The following is an 18110-nucleotide window of genomic DNA, read 5'->3' on the forward strand; positions in this document are numbered from 1 at the left end:
CATCGATCCACGCAATTTGGATCGATGACATGCATCAACCAAGTCAGCGAGCCTGACCACCCGATCCCGATAGTCGCCTTTTTTCCGATAAGCATAGTCGCCTTTTACGGCAAGCATGGGTCGCTGAAGGCCTATTCTACCCCGGAATCTTCACGGGTCGGCATCTAGGGAACGCAACTCTCAACGTATTGTTACATATCTATCAACCAGACCACACGTCCACACATGTTCCGCCCTGATAATCATTTACATTTGGAAGGTTAGACAGTATTTTCAGTAACATGTTATCTACAATAATACCAGTATAATTAATATTCATTTGAGCGCTTTGAAGAACGGGTCATTTTCAAATATGTTGTTTCAATCATATCTGTTTTCGACGGATAATCGAGACGCTTAATATGTATTTGATGTAGCCATGCCTTTCACAGTATAAATACCCTTATATGCAATTGTGCAATGGTATTTTGTAAGACACCATTAAGGGACCATATGCACGAAGCACTTCAGCCCAACGGCAATTGTAGATCTATGTTTAACTATGCGAGTTAAGACAGTCATAACACAAAGATCGTATGAAGCAAGTAGGACCAGATTTCCACCCCACAAAGCGATCTCAATGGTACGACTACCATAAGTCCATGTTAAGGTATGGGAGTTACGACTGTCTTAGCGCTGAGATCGCTTTGTGGAAAGGGGCCTTGTTACTATGATGTATCGTACCAAAACATGGCCAGGGCATGTACAGAATCATCAAGACCACAAACGTTGGAATAAGGATAAAAACGTTCTCTGCAATTATATCTGCAAACTTTTATCATTCATAGATAACTTGATAAAGTCTGTAGGATAACCAGGAACTATTTTGGTGAATACATATGGTGGGTTTAATGATAGCGTGGACGCAGCTGTAAGATTGGTTTACAGTCACTGTGGTTGTATGAATGAAAAAAACAAGGGTTGTTTAACATTGACGAAAATGATTCCTGATGGCTGGCTGTGTGTGGTTTTATAAAACCTAACTCGTAATTCAATATCTAACGTCAAGTATTAGAGCCTAATTCAAAGCTTCATTCACACGAAAATGAAATTTCCCCCTTTGAGACTAGTTTCAATCGAACCTCAGGCTAATATTGCCCGGGTTCTTACCGCGATGGTGCTTGTTGTCGAGACAACACCGTCTACCGATATTTGATGGAGACGTTTAAGGATGGGATCAAAGTGACACAGATGGATGGAAAGTGACATCGTGGATATATTGTTACTTTTGAAAACCTGAAAATGACGTGGGCCCTATTGTCCGGCTAACGCCGCCGAATCATGTTGAACGGCTGACTGTGTGAGAATCTATGCCGTTCAAGCAGTATTCCAGCAATGACTGCAAAACTTGACACATTGTATACATGTGGGAATGAAACCCCAGTGCTATCAAACTGCCCATCGTTATTTATTTATTCATTCATTCATTCATTGATTCATTCATTCATTCATTCATACAGTTACATATGAATATGGACTTGAAGTGGAAAGTGAAACCCTAGGCTTTCAAAGGGCCCATCGTTATTTATTTATTTTTTAATTTATTTATTTATTTATTTATTTATTTATTTATTTATTTATTTATTTATTTCATCCATCAATCGATCCATCCTTCTACTCCTTCCTTCATTCATTCATACAGTTACAAATGTATATATGTTTATAATTTAATATCAACGCCGCTAAATAGTTAGTCAAGCTGTGTTGTTTGAGAGCTGAATCAGTAAAACTTTGAACACATACAGAGCCTGACTACGACGGCCTTGTTCACGTGTTCCCTCAGGAACAAAAAGTGATGCACACATTAAAACCCCATTAAAAAAACAAGTTTTTCACCTATATTATTATCTGTCTACACAAATCACGCACCAAATCCACGATCCTTTCCATCCCTCATACTGCACGTCTCGGTTACCACAGAATATTATTAAGCGTGATTTAAATCCAAATTACAAACGTGTATCGAGAACATGATGTCCGCCTGTCACCGAAACTAGATTTTATCTCCAACTGAAGTTGAATAAAGTTGAGGATCGATACAAAATAGTTCAAAACGTGAAATAAAAGATATGTTTGGACCAGATGATTTTCACAGAATTACTGTCCGTTTGGGCACACGCCTACGTTGCAATCCTTCAAGTTGAATACAAAACACTATATCAAGTTTTAAACGACGATCAGCTTTAACCTTTAAGTGTTGGATCAGAGCTTACCGCCTTTGTCGCGTATAAATGTCAGAATATCACACTGTGTGCTACATGTGATCATTCTGCTTCACTGCAAACTTGATACGTATCGGCATGGGGAAAAAAGACAGCAAGAGGGATCATGGTTGAAATACCTTTACTTGGTACATGGAGGCATGTTAAGGTGGCACGAAGCAACCGCTACAACATGGCGTTAAACGCGGTTCTATAACAATAATGGACGTTTTGGCGTTATCATTAATTCCGTTCTTAAGTCAGATTCAAAATTGTTGTCGTCTCAAACTAATGGAAAACAAATGTTGTAATACACAGCTTAAGTTTATCTGTTGACAAACTGACAAATACAATCATACATAGTCATCCTGCGACAGGCGAGTGAGTGAATATGGTTTTACGCCGTGCAATGTTCCAACAATATCACGGCGGGAGACACCAGAAATTGGCTTCACACGAGTGAGTGAGTGAGTGAGTGAGTGAGTGAGTGAGTGAGTGAAATACACAGATGGCACTTGTGTGTGTGAGTGAGTGAGTGAGTATTAAAGAAGCTTTAACAGTATTCTAGTTATATCACGGCGTGTTATCTTAGTGTCAACGGAAAGCCTCAAGTGATGCAGACGTTTACCACTTTTCTGAAAAACACGATCCAGGTATGGTCCCCACAATCCTAGAAGCATAATTAAGGCACACATGAATTCGAAGCCACGATCATAGGCTACTGGCAAACCTAAGGGACGCAACTCTGCACCATGAATTGCGGCGCCTTGGGCGACCGGGCAAACGTGTCCCTTTAAATCTCAGTGAATACAGTATCACCTAGTGCGTTAATGGTCCTGGGGCGTTTAAAGAAGTACTACATGAGGTCGACCCACGATCAAATGATCAGTGTGAGACAGAATCAGTTATTTGTGGAATGTCTTACACACCTTCACCAGGGCTTCACATAAACCTCAATGGCATCAAAGGCGTCTTCAGTTCCTGCAGTTCTACTGCACCAATTAGCAGGAGGTCAGACCGAGCAAGGAACATTGCATTAGGGCATAACGTAATTACAGGGAGGAAATCAAATCATAGGACACTCTCTGGACAAGCTACTGTCGATGGTTCTGAAGGCCAGGACAGCAGTCAGTAATTGAATTTTCCTTATTGCTAGTTGCTGGTCGTCTTCAACGCGGTATCTACTCGTCAGTCATGTTCATCAGACTGATTTGCAGAGACCAAGATTGACAACTGAACTTGGCATTTGTTGGAATTGGTATTTATTGGGATACTGTTATCTGAGAAGTGATGGTTAAAACGATCAAGGCAAAAACAGACTGATTTATATATTACATTTCGTTGGTTCCCTGAAGGAAATAAAACATTTTTCTTGATATGAATATGTCGCTTTGTTTATAAATAAGATCTCAAAAACTCTCTGAGAATATGTTATATTAGTCTGGCGAATCTTAATCTTTATATATGTCCAATAAACCATCCAACAAGGTAGAGCCTCCAAGGATATACTTTGAATGAAAAACATAGACAATTACGACGTTGCTATTGTCCATGATTGTATTGTAACATGTATGTGTGATCACAGACACTAGATGGTATGGACTCATGTATGTATAAAGAATGTCAAGGCTGTTTCTTGCTCTTTCCGTGCGTAAACAGACAAAAAGAAGTTCAAATCTGCTTCATCTCGAGTTTCTAGGAACTGACTGATGTCAAACTTGGAGCTCCTATATTCTCATGAAAGTTACCACTTAAGTATATGACGTGGGATCCCCCGGAGAGTTAACGAGTTTGTAATCATTTCTGTACAGACAGATGGGTGAGACAAGAATTTAAAAATCAATTTATCCTCGATACAATATTCGTTTTATGAATGGTTGTTTTCTTACATAACTGATTGTTGTGATTGATGAATGGACATGTGGGAGACAATTCCACATTTGACACATAAGTGACAAAAGAGATGTCCGATAGGTAATTCCCCTTTTTGACTAGTACAATATTTTCCCTGTTTTTTTTCACGTGAATAATTGACTTGCCCTTGCATGTGTTTGTGACGGGTGCCAACGGGGGCCAATACCTGGCATCATCACTATTTGATAACGATTCGGAAACGCATGCTTATGATATAGTCGGAATCGTACAATGGACCCTGCTTTCAAAAGAGATTTTTCTTATGATAATTGTAAGGGGTTTTGTAGCGCTTACTTGTTGAAGACACCACATGCTACAATTACATATACGATGAAACCTGATATTAAAATTACAGGTACTCGTGTCGTTTATGTCGTTTATTACGATGAGTACCATTGTGGTCACGGCAGATTCCGTATCGTCACCGTGGCCATATATCTGTACTTCGCTTATCTCGAAGTACGTATAACTCAAGATATGTTCGACGCACCTGACCTCGACTTCAAGAGGTTTCGCTTTACCCGAGATTTCTTCAATTCACCCGAGAATGAAAATTATAACTGATTCCTTAAAGTTGTTTTACGCTGTTACATATTGGAAGACATTCCTGTGGTGTATTTTAGAGAGAGTGAGTGAGTGAGTTGGGTTTACGCCGCTTTTAACACATTGTCAACGCTCTTAATGTGGGAGGAAAGCCCAAAGTGATGCAGGTCTCAGACGTTTACCACTTCGGTGAAACCCACGAGCACGGGTATGGTGCTGACAAACCTAGAAACATAATCGGGGCGAACCGGGTTTCGAACCCACAATCGGGGCGGTCGGGTAGCCTAGTGGTTAAAGCGTTGGCACGTCACGCCGAAGACCCGGGTTCGATTCCCGACATGGGTACAATGTGTGAAGCCCATTTGTGGTGTCCCCCGCCGTGATATTGCTGGAATATTGCTAAAAGCGGCGTAAAACCACACTCACTCACTCACACGAACCCACAATCATAGGTTTCTGGCATGCCCAAGGGACGCAACTCTGCACAGCGAATCGCGGCGCCTTAGACGACTGGGCCTCCCATGCCCCCGTGTATTTTAGAATACACCACATGCTACAATTACATATACGATGAAACCTGATATTAAAATTACAGGTACTCGTGTCGTTTATGTCGTTTATTACGATGAGTACCATTGTGGTCACGGCAGATTCCGTATCGTCACCGTGGCCATATATCTGTACTTCGCTTATCTCGAAGTACGTATAACTCAAGATATGTTCGACGCACCTGACCTCGACTTCAAGAGGTTTCGCTTTACCCGAGATTTCTTCAATTCACCCGAGAATGAAAATTATAACTGATTCCTTAAAGTTGTTTTACGCTGTTACATATTGGAAGACATTCCTGTGGTGTATTTTAGAGAGAGTGAGTGAGTGAGTTGGGTTTACGCCGCTTTTAACACATTGTCAACGCTCTTAATGTGGGAGGAAAGCCCAAAGTGATGCAGGTCTCAGACGTTTACCACTTCGGTGAAACCCACGAGCACGGGTATGGTGCTGACAAACCTAGAAACATAATCGGGGCGAACCGGGTTTCGAACCCACAATCGGGGCGGTCGGGTAGCCTAGTGGTTAAAGCGTTGGCACGTCACGCCGAAGACCCGGGTTCGATTCCCGACATGGGTACAATGTGTGAAGCCCATTTGTGGTGTCCCCCGCCGTGATATTGCTGGAATATTGCTAAAAGCGGCGTAAAACCACACTCACTCACTCACACGAACCCACAATCATAGGTTTCTGGCATGCCCAAGGGACGCAACTCTGCACAGCGAATCGCGGCGCCTTAGACGACTGGGCCTCCCATGCCCCCGTGTATTTTAGAATCAGCTTCACACTCATTTGCCTAAATCAAAGCGAAACATCAAAGAAAGACTAAATAACTTCATCTTGATCTTCAATGCCAAAAACATCATATATAGAAAGAATAAATGACATCATTACATTTCATGCGTAGCGATTGTTCCCAGAAAAGAAATAAAACATAATTTCGTTTCCATTTTAAATGCAAAAATGAATCTATGTATCTCCCTGGTGTGTTTAAGCCTCATCGCATCTTTATGATACAGTATGCCAGCCATATCCTTTGCTGTGTAGCGACATAGAGCTGTCTCTGTGGAGACTAAACAATCTTTGTCGTCGTGTGTCATGTTGCTGATGAAAGACAAACGTATCCCCACATGTGTTCCAAACAAATGGAATGGAAGTAAGTGCTACATTCTATCGACGGTGAATATGACGCTCTGCTTTGATAAGCCGTGTATGAATATCTAGGCATTTTGTGACGGGCAGAATCACGACGGGGGCATTGTTGCATGTAAATCGCACTAATATGATCCGGTACGTGCTAAAGGACCACACGCCATCCAAGATTTAATGAAATCATTTTCCGTTTTAATCCTACTTTTATGTTATAGTAAAAAGGTGAACTCTGATAAAAAAACAACCGAACATTGATTCAAGGTAAACGGTAATCGGTGAACGTACGAACATTAAGCACAAACGCCACATGTAAGTAAATACTTATCAACCATTTGCGTTTAAAGAAAAAAAACCAATGTTGACTTTCTGAACAATATACACGAAAATTGGATTCAAAATGTACGAATAGAGTTTGATGTGGAGGTGCCGTAATTACTTGTTATGATCACCGACACATTGAGGAGGAAGTTCCACGATCCGGGTTTTACTGCTGCTCATGGCAAGATGGTGTTTACAGTTTCAATGGGGAGGCTCCTGTGTTAAGCTGATTCTGGTCAAGTTTAATTTACTTACATATGCCAGAAAACACAATCGTGCGGGGAGGTAGACTGCAAATTGCGGAATGGCATGTGGTGGGAATACGGATCTGTACAGCGCAACTTGAGATGCACTGGATGTAAGCTTGCGCTGTCTGTCCGCTGAGATTTATGGCTCTCAGCGAAGTAAAAAACTGTAGCGTTGATGGGACAGGGAGCTCAAGTAATTAGGACGGAACCAATTTGTACAGTGTACATCAATGTTTTTTAAAGAATGATATGTCTAACGGAGAACAATGTGTGGTACAAAAACGCTGGTTGATGTGGCTGGGATGCACACGGATGACAAGGATGCTGGAGGCACAGCGCCAGTGATGTTGAGTACAGAAGGTGGTTAAACACATGTACCAGTAAATATGTCACGACGGCCTTGTGTTACACTTGTGTAAAAGCAACTGACTGTGCCCTGTCGGTTTGTGAGATTATCATAAACTCCTGCTTTAGAAAAGTGCCAAAATGCAGATTTACAAAAAACATGTTCCAAAAATACAGCCTCTCGCCTTACTGCTGTGTAATGTCACATGAGTTGTTTTGCGCCAGGTTTTGCATTGTTCAACCCACAACAAGGGCTATCAATAATTATGTTCATACACTGCCTTGTGTGGACTCCAACCTGGGTCTTCAGTGTGACGAAAGAACGCTTTAACCACAAGGCCATCTGACTGCGGTCGTCAATTAATCCATGTGGATGAACGTTTAATTTAAGTGAGTGAGTGAGTGAGTTGGGTTTAACGCTGCTTTTAACATTATTCCAGTTATATCACAGCATGTCAGCTAAATGTTGGAGGAAAGCCCAAAGTGATGCAGGTCTCAGACGTTTACCACTTCGCTGAAACCCACGAGCACGGGTATGGTGCTGACAAACCTAGATACATAATCAGGGCGAACCGGGATTCGAACTCACCATCATAGGTTTCTGACACAGCGAATAGCTGCGCCTTAGACGACTGGGCCTCCCGTGCCTCCTTATTTGTAAGAGCTCATTGTACGTCATATCATTATGTTTACAGGTTAACTAACATTCCTTTAGAAGATACAGTAGGAACCGTTAAGTCAGAATCTTGTTAATCCGGAAACAACACATTCCGGACAGTTCATGTTGAGAACATGTGTACAAGCAATGGGGCATTACCAGGATAGACTGACGCGTTAATCCGGCTGTTTGTTAACCCTAGCGATTTCAATGGAAACGGTATCGACCGGTTAAACGGAGTTTGACTGTATACTGCAAATGTTTGGATTGCATTGTAGGACACGTGCAGAGGTTAGAACTGGTCTTCATTAACTCACGCTTGTAAGAGGCGACTAACGGGATCAGGTGGTCAGACTCGCTGACTTGGTTGATGCAGTTCATCGTATTCCAATTGCGTGGATCGATGCTCATGATGTCAATCAGTAGATTGTCATTTTCGGACTCGATTATTTACAAACCGCCGTCACATAGCTGGAATATTGGTGAGCGAGGCGTTAAACAACAAACAAACATGTACATTAAGACCAACGTTAAAGGGGAACCACAACGTTCCACTGTCTGATGTGTACTCTTGTAACATTGAAAACTGGTTTTAGACACAAAAAAAGAAGCTTTCTATGCATAACTAAATTGCCCGAGCAGATAAACAAAATTGATTTTGATCGACTTGAATCAAACTTGCTGGTATTGCCAATTGTCATTTGTCTCTCTTCAATGAAATTATGACATGTTTAGACAAACAAAACACTCGATGACAGAGAAAATAAATAAACGTCATATCGAGAGTAAGTTGTTTTGCATTTCTCCACAGTCAATAATATCACAGCAATATCCCAGCAGTATCACAGCGGACCGGTATCGAATCTGGGTCAGGACGAAGTGGTGTCTGATATTATGAGCAACGAATCACACCGTTAAGGGTACGATGACATGCAATCAATCACGTCGCCGAGGCTTGCCAACCGATCCACAGAGTCGCCACGTACGACAAGCATAGGTTGCTGGAACCTAATCCGGACTTCGCAAGGGATGTCTAGCCTTGGTTAGCCTTGGTTAGCCTTTGGAAGTAAATCTAAGTTCAGCCTTAGAAGTAAATAAAAGTTCAGCCTTGGAAGTAAAAATATGTTAAGTCTTGGAAGTAGATATAGTTTTAGCCTTGGGAGTAAATCTAAGTTTAGCCTTTGGAGTAAATCTAAGTTTAGCCTCGGGAGTAAATATAAGCTAAGCTTTAGAAGTAAATGTAAGGTTAGCCTCGGAAGTAAATGTAAGGTTAGCCTTGGAAGTAAATGTAAGGAGAGCCTTGGAAGTAAATGTAAGGTTAGCATTGGAAGTAAATGTAAGGTTAGCCTTGGAAGTAAATGTAAGGTAAGACTTGGAAGTAAATTTAACGTAAGCCTTGGAAGTAAATGTAAGTTTAGCCTTGGAAGTAAATGTAAGGTTAGCCTTGGAAGTAAATGTAAGGTTAGACTTGGAAGTAAATGTAAGGTTAGCATTGGAAGTAAATGTAAGGTTAGACTTGGAAGTAAATGTAAGGTTAGCATTGGAAGTAAATGTAAGGTTAGACTTGGAAGTAAATGTAAGGTCAGCCTTGGAAGTAAATGTCTGGTTAGTCTTGGAAGTAAATGTAAGGTTAGCTTTGGAAGTAAATGTAAGTTTAGCCTTGGAAGTAAATGTAAGGTTAGCATTGGAAGTAAATGTAAGGTTAGCATTGGAAGTAAATGTATGGTTAGACTTGGAAGTAAATGTAAGGTTAGCTTTGGAAGTAAATGTAAGTTTAGCCTTGGAAGTTAATGTAAGGTTAGCATTGGAAGTAAATGTAAGGTTAGCATTGGAAGTAAATGTAAGGTTACCATCTGAGGATATATATCGAAATCGGTGATGGAGTAACAAGTGACTGGTAAATCGGACTTTGTGTCGCATCAGCGCTCTTGCAGCAATTTGACGTGAGAATATCGGATGACAGATTAAATTTGAATGGATGCTTCTTTGGCTTGTGACACCGTCATGTTTCAAGATTTGTGTTGCGAATAACGGATTAATACCGTCTGTGACAGAGAACAGGAGCAAGCTGTCTGAGATGGGGAAGTGAGTAACAGAACACTGATTTGATTTTATGTGTCACCATATCACCAAGCATCTGTTCAGGAAAGGTCAAACAGCCACGCAGTTTTTCGCTTTCACAAAATATCTACTGGCTTTCAATCACAGACGTCCGTGGCATTACCAGCAATCCAATAACACCACCCACAAAACACTTCTCGCGTGCTATTTAATCCCGTTCGTCTGTATGGTTGGTGTAGAAAAACTCATGACCGCAGGCCTGAAACGACAGCCTAACTGATGCGATGGCACAAAGCAGTGAGATGAATATTAGGTGGTATCTGATTGGAATGGACAAATGCAAGAAAGATCGGCGTTATTGAATTATGTTCGTGCACCGATGAAGTGTGGAATCGATGGTTTCGACTCTAAGTGGAATCGCGGTTCATAACAACGAACACCCTCTTCATTTTTGATTAGAGAAGAACGAGGCATTGATATGTCGACAAACGTCAGTGATGCACAGATATGGGTCAGAACCCATGAAGATCCGGGTTAGAATTGGTCTTCAATAAACTATGCTTGTCGTAAGAGACGACTAACGGGATCGGTTGGTCAGACTCGCTGACTGGTTTAATGCATGTCATCGTATCCCAATTGCGTAGATCGATGCTCATTATGTCAATCACTGGTCCAAATGCGATTATTTACAGACCGCCATCATATAGCTGCAATATTGCTGAGTGCAGAGTTATACAGCAAACAAATAAACAACCCAAAAATGTAGTGGGTCAGACCAAATGTATTATACACCTTTCGTGAGTGAGTGGTTTCGGAGACAATGTTTTACTGATAGGGAACAGAGAGACAATGTATAACTGATAGGGAACAGAGAGACTATGTTATACAGTTATGAAAGAGCGAGACTATGTTGTACAGTTATGAAACAGCGAGACTTTGTTGTACAGTTATGAAACAGCGAGACTATGTTGTACAGTTATGAAACAGCGAGACTATGTTGTACAGTTATGAAACAGCGAGACTATGTTGTACAGTTATGAAACAGCGAGACTATGTTGTACAGTTATGAAACAGCGAGACTTTGTTGTACAGTTATGAAACAGCGAGACTTTGTTGTACAGTTATGAAACAGCGAGACTATGTTGTACAGTTATGAAACAGCGAGACTATGTTGTACAGTTATGAAACAGCGAGACTATGTTGTACAGTTATGAAACAGCGAGACTTTGTTGTACAGTTATGAAACAGCGAGACTTTGTTGTACAGTTATGAAACAGCGAGACTTTGTTGTACAGTTATGAAACAGCGAGACTATGTTGTACAGTTGTACAGTTATGAAACAGCGAGACATTGTTGTACAGTTATGAAATAGCGAGACTATGTTGTACAGTTATGAAACAGCGAGGCTATGTTGTACAGTTATGAAACAGCGAGACTTTGTTGTACAGTTATGAAACAGCGAGACTATGTTGTACAGTTATGAAACAGCGAGACTATGTTGTACAGTTATGAAACAGCGAGACTATGTTGTACAGTTATGACACAGCGAGACTATGTTATACAGTTATGAAACAGCGAGACTATGTTGTACAGTTATGAAACAGCGAGACTATGTTATACAGTTATGAAACAGCGAGGCTATGTTGTACAGTTATGAAACAGCGAGATTATGTTGTACACTTATGACACAGCGAGACAAAGTTATACAGTTATGACACAGCGAGACTATGTTGTACAGTTATGTACTAGACCGGACTGATGCCGATTTATAGTGCTTTTTCACTGAGATACCATGCCGCAGTTTAACATGAATACACCACTCAGACACAGTATACTGACTCCGAGCCGACCAGTCCTTGTTTTAGCCCCTTAATGCCGAGCGCCAGACAGGGTACCATCTTTTAACGTCTTTTGTCGTGACGTGTCGGGGAACGAACCCCGGACCTTCCGCTCTCCGGGCGGACGCTCTACCACTAGACCACGGAGGCTGTCTGAATCGCATAAGAGCATGATCATTACTATCATCATCGTTAGAAGACAATCAGGTCAAAGATAAATCTAAGTAATGACGCAGTAGTTCCATCTACGACAAAACAGGTTCAATCATTGAGAACGGCCTACTTCCTACAAGACAATTGTATCACAAGAGCTGAGCCGAATTTGTATGGTCAATATGTTCAACGGTTGCAAGGAGTCGTTATGACGATTTTACGTACGACTCAATGTTGTCGACTCGGTCAATAATATTGGACAGACACGCTAACGTGTTACAACAAACTGCTATTGTGGATTGTGGTGTATTGAGGTTTTTCACAGACATTTTGAATGCGATAGAGAATGTGGTATTCATGTATTAGTTGTACACAACGTTTCAATGCTACTTCGTTTCCTCTTCATCAGCTTAGTGATGAAGTACAGGAGGAAGCTCCAACATTGTGGTCAGGATAACATGCACTGATATCCATGTCTCGTGTGTCTTTGGTACATTTAGACATGGAGACGAGAGCATTGAACACGAGGTCACTTCCTTTTGTGAAGTAAGTCAAAGGCGCACATTTATAGATCACAAATTGTTGTCGACAAATAGCAAAACAAGCGCTCATAAAATATCAAATGTTATATTAATTTGAGATTATCAGGTAGAATTTTTCAGGTTACGGGTAATACAATAGTGTATAAAGCCGTATAAATATTGTATTAGCTTCAAGACAGGAGGATGGGTGATGGGTAGGTGTATGGATGATGGGATGGGTAGCTGGATGGATGATTGGATGGGTAGCTAGATGGTGATGGGCGGCTAGATGTATGATGGGTAGGTGGATGGGTGAAGGGTGGCTAGACGGGTGGAGGGTAGATGGATGGGTGATGGGTGGCTAGACGGGTGGAGGATAGGAGGATGGGTGATGGGTAGGTGGATGGGTGATGGGATGGGTAGCTGGATGGATGATGGGTAGGAGGATGAGTGATTGTGATGGGTAGCCAGATGGGTGATGGGTAGATGGATGGTGGGTAGATGGATGGGTTGTGGGTGGGTAGATGGGTGATTGTGAAGGGTAGCTATATGGGTGGTGAGTAGCTAGATGGGTGGTGGGTAGGTGTCGAGTTCATAGATGGGTGACGACTACCTCTATTGGTGACGGGTAGTTAAGTGGGTGACGAGTACTTCTATGGGTGACGGGTAGTTAAGTGGGTGACGACTACCTCTATGGGTGACGGGTAGTTAAGTGGGTGACGACTACCTCTATGGGTGACGGGTAGTTAAGTGGGTGACGACTACCTCTATGGGTGACGGGTAGTTAAGTGGGTGACGACTACCTCTATGGGTGACGGGTAGTTAAGTGGGTGACGACTACCTCTATGGGTGACGGGTAGTTAAGTGGGTGACGACTACCTCTATGGGTGACGGGTAGTTAAGTGGGTGACGACTACCTCTATGGGTGACGGGTAGTTAAGTGGGTGACGACTACCTCTATGGGTGACGGGTAGTTAAGTGGGTGACGACTACCTCTATGGGTGACAGGTAGTTAAGTGGGTGACGACTACCTCTATGGGTGACGGGTAGTTAAGTGGGTGACGACTACCTCTATGGGTGACAGGTAGTTAAGTGGGTGACGACTACCTCTATGGGTGACGGGTAGTTAAGTGGGTGACGACTACCTCTATGGGTGACGGGTAGTTAAGTGGGTGACGACTACCTCTATGGGTGACGGGTAGTTAAGTGGGTGACGACTACCTCTATGGGTGACGGGTAGTTAAGTGGGTGACGACTACCTCTATGGGTGAAGGGTAGTTAAGTGGGTGACGACTACCTCTATGGGTGACGTGTAGTTAAGTGGGTGACGACTACCTCTATGGGTGACGTGTAGTTAAGTGGGTGACGACTACCTCTATGGGTGACGGGTAGTTAAGTGGGTGACGACTACCCCTATGGGTGACGGGTAGCCAGATTGTCGATGTTTTCCTGGTAGAGGAGACTCGCACTACTAGTGATCAGCTCAAGGCGAGACAATTCATGTTCAGTTCTTGCCACCGATATTTCGCTGACTGTGTCCGTTACCAAACACTCATGACATTTCATTTCGAGGATCCAGGAGAAATAAAACTTAAATATCACATATCTTGACACATGATTAGTCACTGACTGCCCGTGTATTCGAAGTGAACGACAAATTAATGGAATCCGAAATGCCAGTGTTTCAGTTCATCTCTAAATACATGTGTTCTGAAACGGATATCGCCACACTGGTACCGTATTCCTATCTTATACCCAAACACTGGACTTACACGTCCCTCAGATGTCAAGACTCGTTGGTCTAAGGCTCGAATTCCAGATTCGGCCTGATCATTGTCGTGGTTTGTCAACACACAGATCTTGGCCCACTGGCACGAAGCGATCTTAGGGCTAAGACTGTTTTAAATCTGTATTAGCGTATTGGTCGTTGCGACGTTCTTAACGCTAAAATCGTTTTGTACAAAAGGGCCGTGCATCATTTCGGGCTTTCCCCCCTCACCAAACTGACACGCCGTGACACGGCTGAAATACTGTTCAAAGCAGCTTAAAACCGATCTCACAAACACACCTTTTTTGGTTTTCATGAAACGCAGTCACCTACACAAACTGCTCCCCTACTTACATGTATCTGTTTGCGAAATCAGATATACATGTACACTACATTTCATAAGTAACTTCCCCTATTTTCGCGAAACTTTCGCGAAATTTTCTCGCCACTATTGCGACACTAACGCGCAATTATCATGCCACTTTTGAGACATTAACGCGAAACTATTGCGCCTCTTACGCGAAACTTCGCGCCACTTTCGCGGGATTATCGCGCCATTTTCGAGTCACTTTCGCGATACTTCCACGGCACTATCACGAAGGTATCGCGAAATAGTTTCGCGATGCAGGGTATGTGACTTTTGAAATGTAGTGTACAAATTGTAAACTAATACCGAGCAATAATTTTACTCTTGTTTTTCACAGCTATTGTCTGTAACGCCCCATGTAATCTGTTTCAGCAGATAATCGAGACTGGTTATTCTCTGGCCTTGACGTTAAAGACGTTTGAACAAAGTGAAACATCGCATTGGTCATAGACTTCAGGCAATGCTTTGTGCCACTGTCATAACATGACCATGAACCTACTATGGTACAAACCCTATTCATTATTTAAACACGACGAAGCAGCTTACAATCACCCCCAACCTTCACAACGTCCTTGCGTTAGAGACTCATACGGTTACCTAAGAAATAAACAACGATCAAAATATTTGCACAGATTACTGGCATTTTATCACCAGTAGATGTTGGGGCATTGTTCCGCGCTCACTTCTATACAGGTACGAGGAGGTGTTATAGTATTACCGACTTTGTCCTCATCACGAGAGTATGTAACAAAACACCACTTACATCCGACAAGTCTTTCAGCTGGAGGTGCAGGATAAAGTCGATAAGAGGAGGTGGGTGGCACGGACAACAGGGTGAACTGGCCTGTGGGTGAGATTAACATGGCGCCCTGACCCTTGTCTCACCTTTGTGCAAATATGTGATGGAGCAAGCCATAAATCCTTGATGTGATAAATTCGGTCAGAAGTGGAAAACATTGACGGGTCTATTTTTCCTTTTGTTCTTTGAGGATTTGATGTCTTTGTCTTTGTTGGGAAGGTCGAAAATCAACTTGATTTTGCAACCCAAATGAGTCACTGCGGGGGTGAGTGAGTGAGTGAGTTGGGTTTAACGCAGCTTTTAACAGTATTCCAGTTATATCACGGCGTGTCAGCTTAATGTGGGAGGAAAGCCTGAAGTGATGCAGGTCTCAGACGCTTACCACTTCGGTGAAACCCACGAGCACGGGTATGGTGCTGACAAACCTAGAAACATAATCGGGGCGAACCGGGACTCGAACCCACAATCATAGGTTTCTGGCGTGCCCAAGGGACGCAACTTTTCACAGCGAATCGCGGCGCCTTAGACGACTGGGCCACCCGTGCCCCCACTGCGGGGGTGAAGACACCAGGTGTTCAAGAATTAGATTATGTGATACTTCAGTGTTAACAACAGGTGTCCTGATTTGTCACACGACGCAACAGTCCATGGTGACGTAGTAGGCAGCAGGGGGAATACGTCTAACACGGCCAATGACACCAAGTGTTCAGTGAATGAGACGCGTCATGACACCGTCAGTGATAACAGCAAATATTCAAGGAATTATTGTATTTTATAGGTACACCAGTGGAATCATTGTCTATTGAGGATATGTCACAACGCAGTCAGCGGCCCCTCCATCATGTATGAGCCTTGTTCACACACAATGTACAGCATCTCAGTGACCGACAGAGACACAAAGTAACAAGGAGTTTGAAATCATACAGGCACAGTGTGTGCGTGTACGCGTGCGCGTGCGCGTGAGTGCGTGTGGTTGACTACTAGTCCGGACTTACGGACTTACGGACTAGCTACAGCGATATCATGAGACGGTCAGTATTTGTTTTATCCCATCAATGCCGAGCACCAGCCAGAGTAACAACAAGTTCCATCTTATAACGGTTTTGGTATGACGTATTGAAAATATACGTGGCTTGACTGAACACGCAAAAGATCTACTGAAGAAATATTTCTAAATACGGCAGCCTGTATTGTCCTAATGCTCTCTCTCAGTCCCGGAGACAAGGCACCTGTGAGTGTTGACAGATACATTATGGAGTTTCAAATTAGCGTGATAACCTCCTGGCCTGTGTGCAACAACAGGCGCCTGTTGATTGTGCAGATTGCGGCTAGTGTGGCGTCGAATATGGAAACTCATTTCACCACCACACAGTTTCAGTAGCATGAGTTTAAAATATTTCCATTACATTAGAATCCATGCATGTGCACCTTTGTCTCTCTGCGGGGAGAGTGTTCGGCACCATACGTTACCGTTATTTGACCTTGAGCTAGAGAACAACTCATTACATTGACGTCCATTGGACGGGGGCCGTTTTCTGCGTTTGAATCTGGGAAGCTCGCTCAACACTAAAATACATGACTTGTGTGTTATTGGGTTTAACGTCGCGTCCAAGAGTTGTTCTTACTTATTTAGCGATGTGCATGCACGTGTGTGTGTGGCTGATTGTACTAATCCGGATTGATGCTGATTGATTTGATTGATTGATGCTAGCTCACTGTGATACCATGCCGCAGTTTAACATGAATACCCCACTCAGACACAGTATACTGACTCCGAGCCGACCAGTCCTTATTTACCCCTTTAATGTCGAGCGCCAGACAGGGTAGCAACAAGTACCATCTTTAACCGCCTCTTGGTATGACGCGGTCGGGGAACGAACCCCGACCTTCCGCTCTCCGGGCGGACGTTCTACCACTAGACCACGGAGGCGGTCGCAGGATTTCCTGTCGCTTTTAGTACATATAGGGCTCCGGTGTTCCCTTGCCCCTATACGGAACTCTATAGCTCGTCTAACAGCTAACGAAAACACTACAATCTCTATGACTCAGAAACTACAGAGAACAGAATACTGTATATCTCGAATCTTCTTGTAATTGGGGGCGGTGGGGTAGCCTTGTGGTTAAAGCGTTCGCTCGTCACGCCAAAGATCACACTGTTTCGCTAATTCCCCAAAGGCCTTGTTTTCCTACTGGCTGAAACCCTACAGAGCATTGCCTAAATCCCATCTATTTGACAGCGCCATCACTTTCACTTAAAGTACTGTCAAACGTCCCCGTGAACACATAAGACAATTAACGTTCGGCTCCTATTGAGTGTGTTCCATTCTGTGAGTGTATCCTCAATTACCTCCCGCTCCATACCCCCAGTCACTGATTAACCAGTGCAGAACGAGGCACACCAACCAACCATTGTCAGTCAGAGAAGAGACACTTTCAAGAGGCCAGCAAAACCAGGCGAGCCAATTGAGTCGACCCGTACCACATGTAGCAGAGTACTGGCAAAATAACCAAACCAGGGTCCCAACGGTATAGCGTTTCCCGGAGTTAGAAAAAAATACATGTTCTTGTCAGTGCATGTCTGAACCTTTGTGTTTAATTGATGCGTATTGCCTAATTAGCTTTAAAAAAAACCTGTA

General features: G+C 42.9%; 1 protein-coding gene across 3 annotated transcripts in view; it reads right to left on the reverse strand.

Annotated features, from left to right (window-relative positions):
- LOC139445046 (uncharacterized) overlaps nt 1-18110 on the reverse strand; it is a 218368-nt gene that overhangs the window by 103682 nt on the left and 96576 nt on the right. The gene's annotated exons all lie outside the window — the stretch shown is intronic.

Source organism: Haliotis cracherodii, unplaced genomic scaffold (genome assembly GCF_022045235.1).
Source record: "Haliotis cracherodii isolate W230 unplaced genomic scaffold, xgHalCrac1.p SCAF_6, whole genome shotgun sequence".
Taxonomy (NCBI): Eukaryota; Metazoa; Mollusca; class Gastropoda; order Lepetellida; family Haliotidae; genus Haliotis; species Haliotis cracherodii.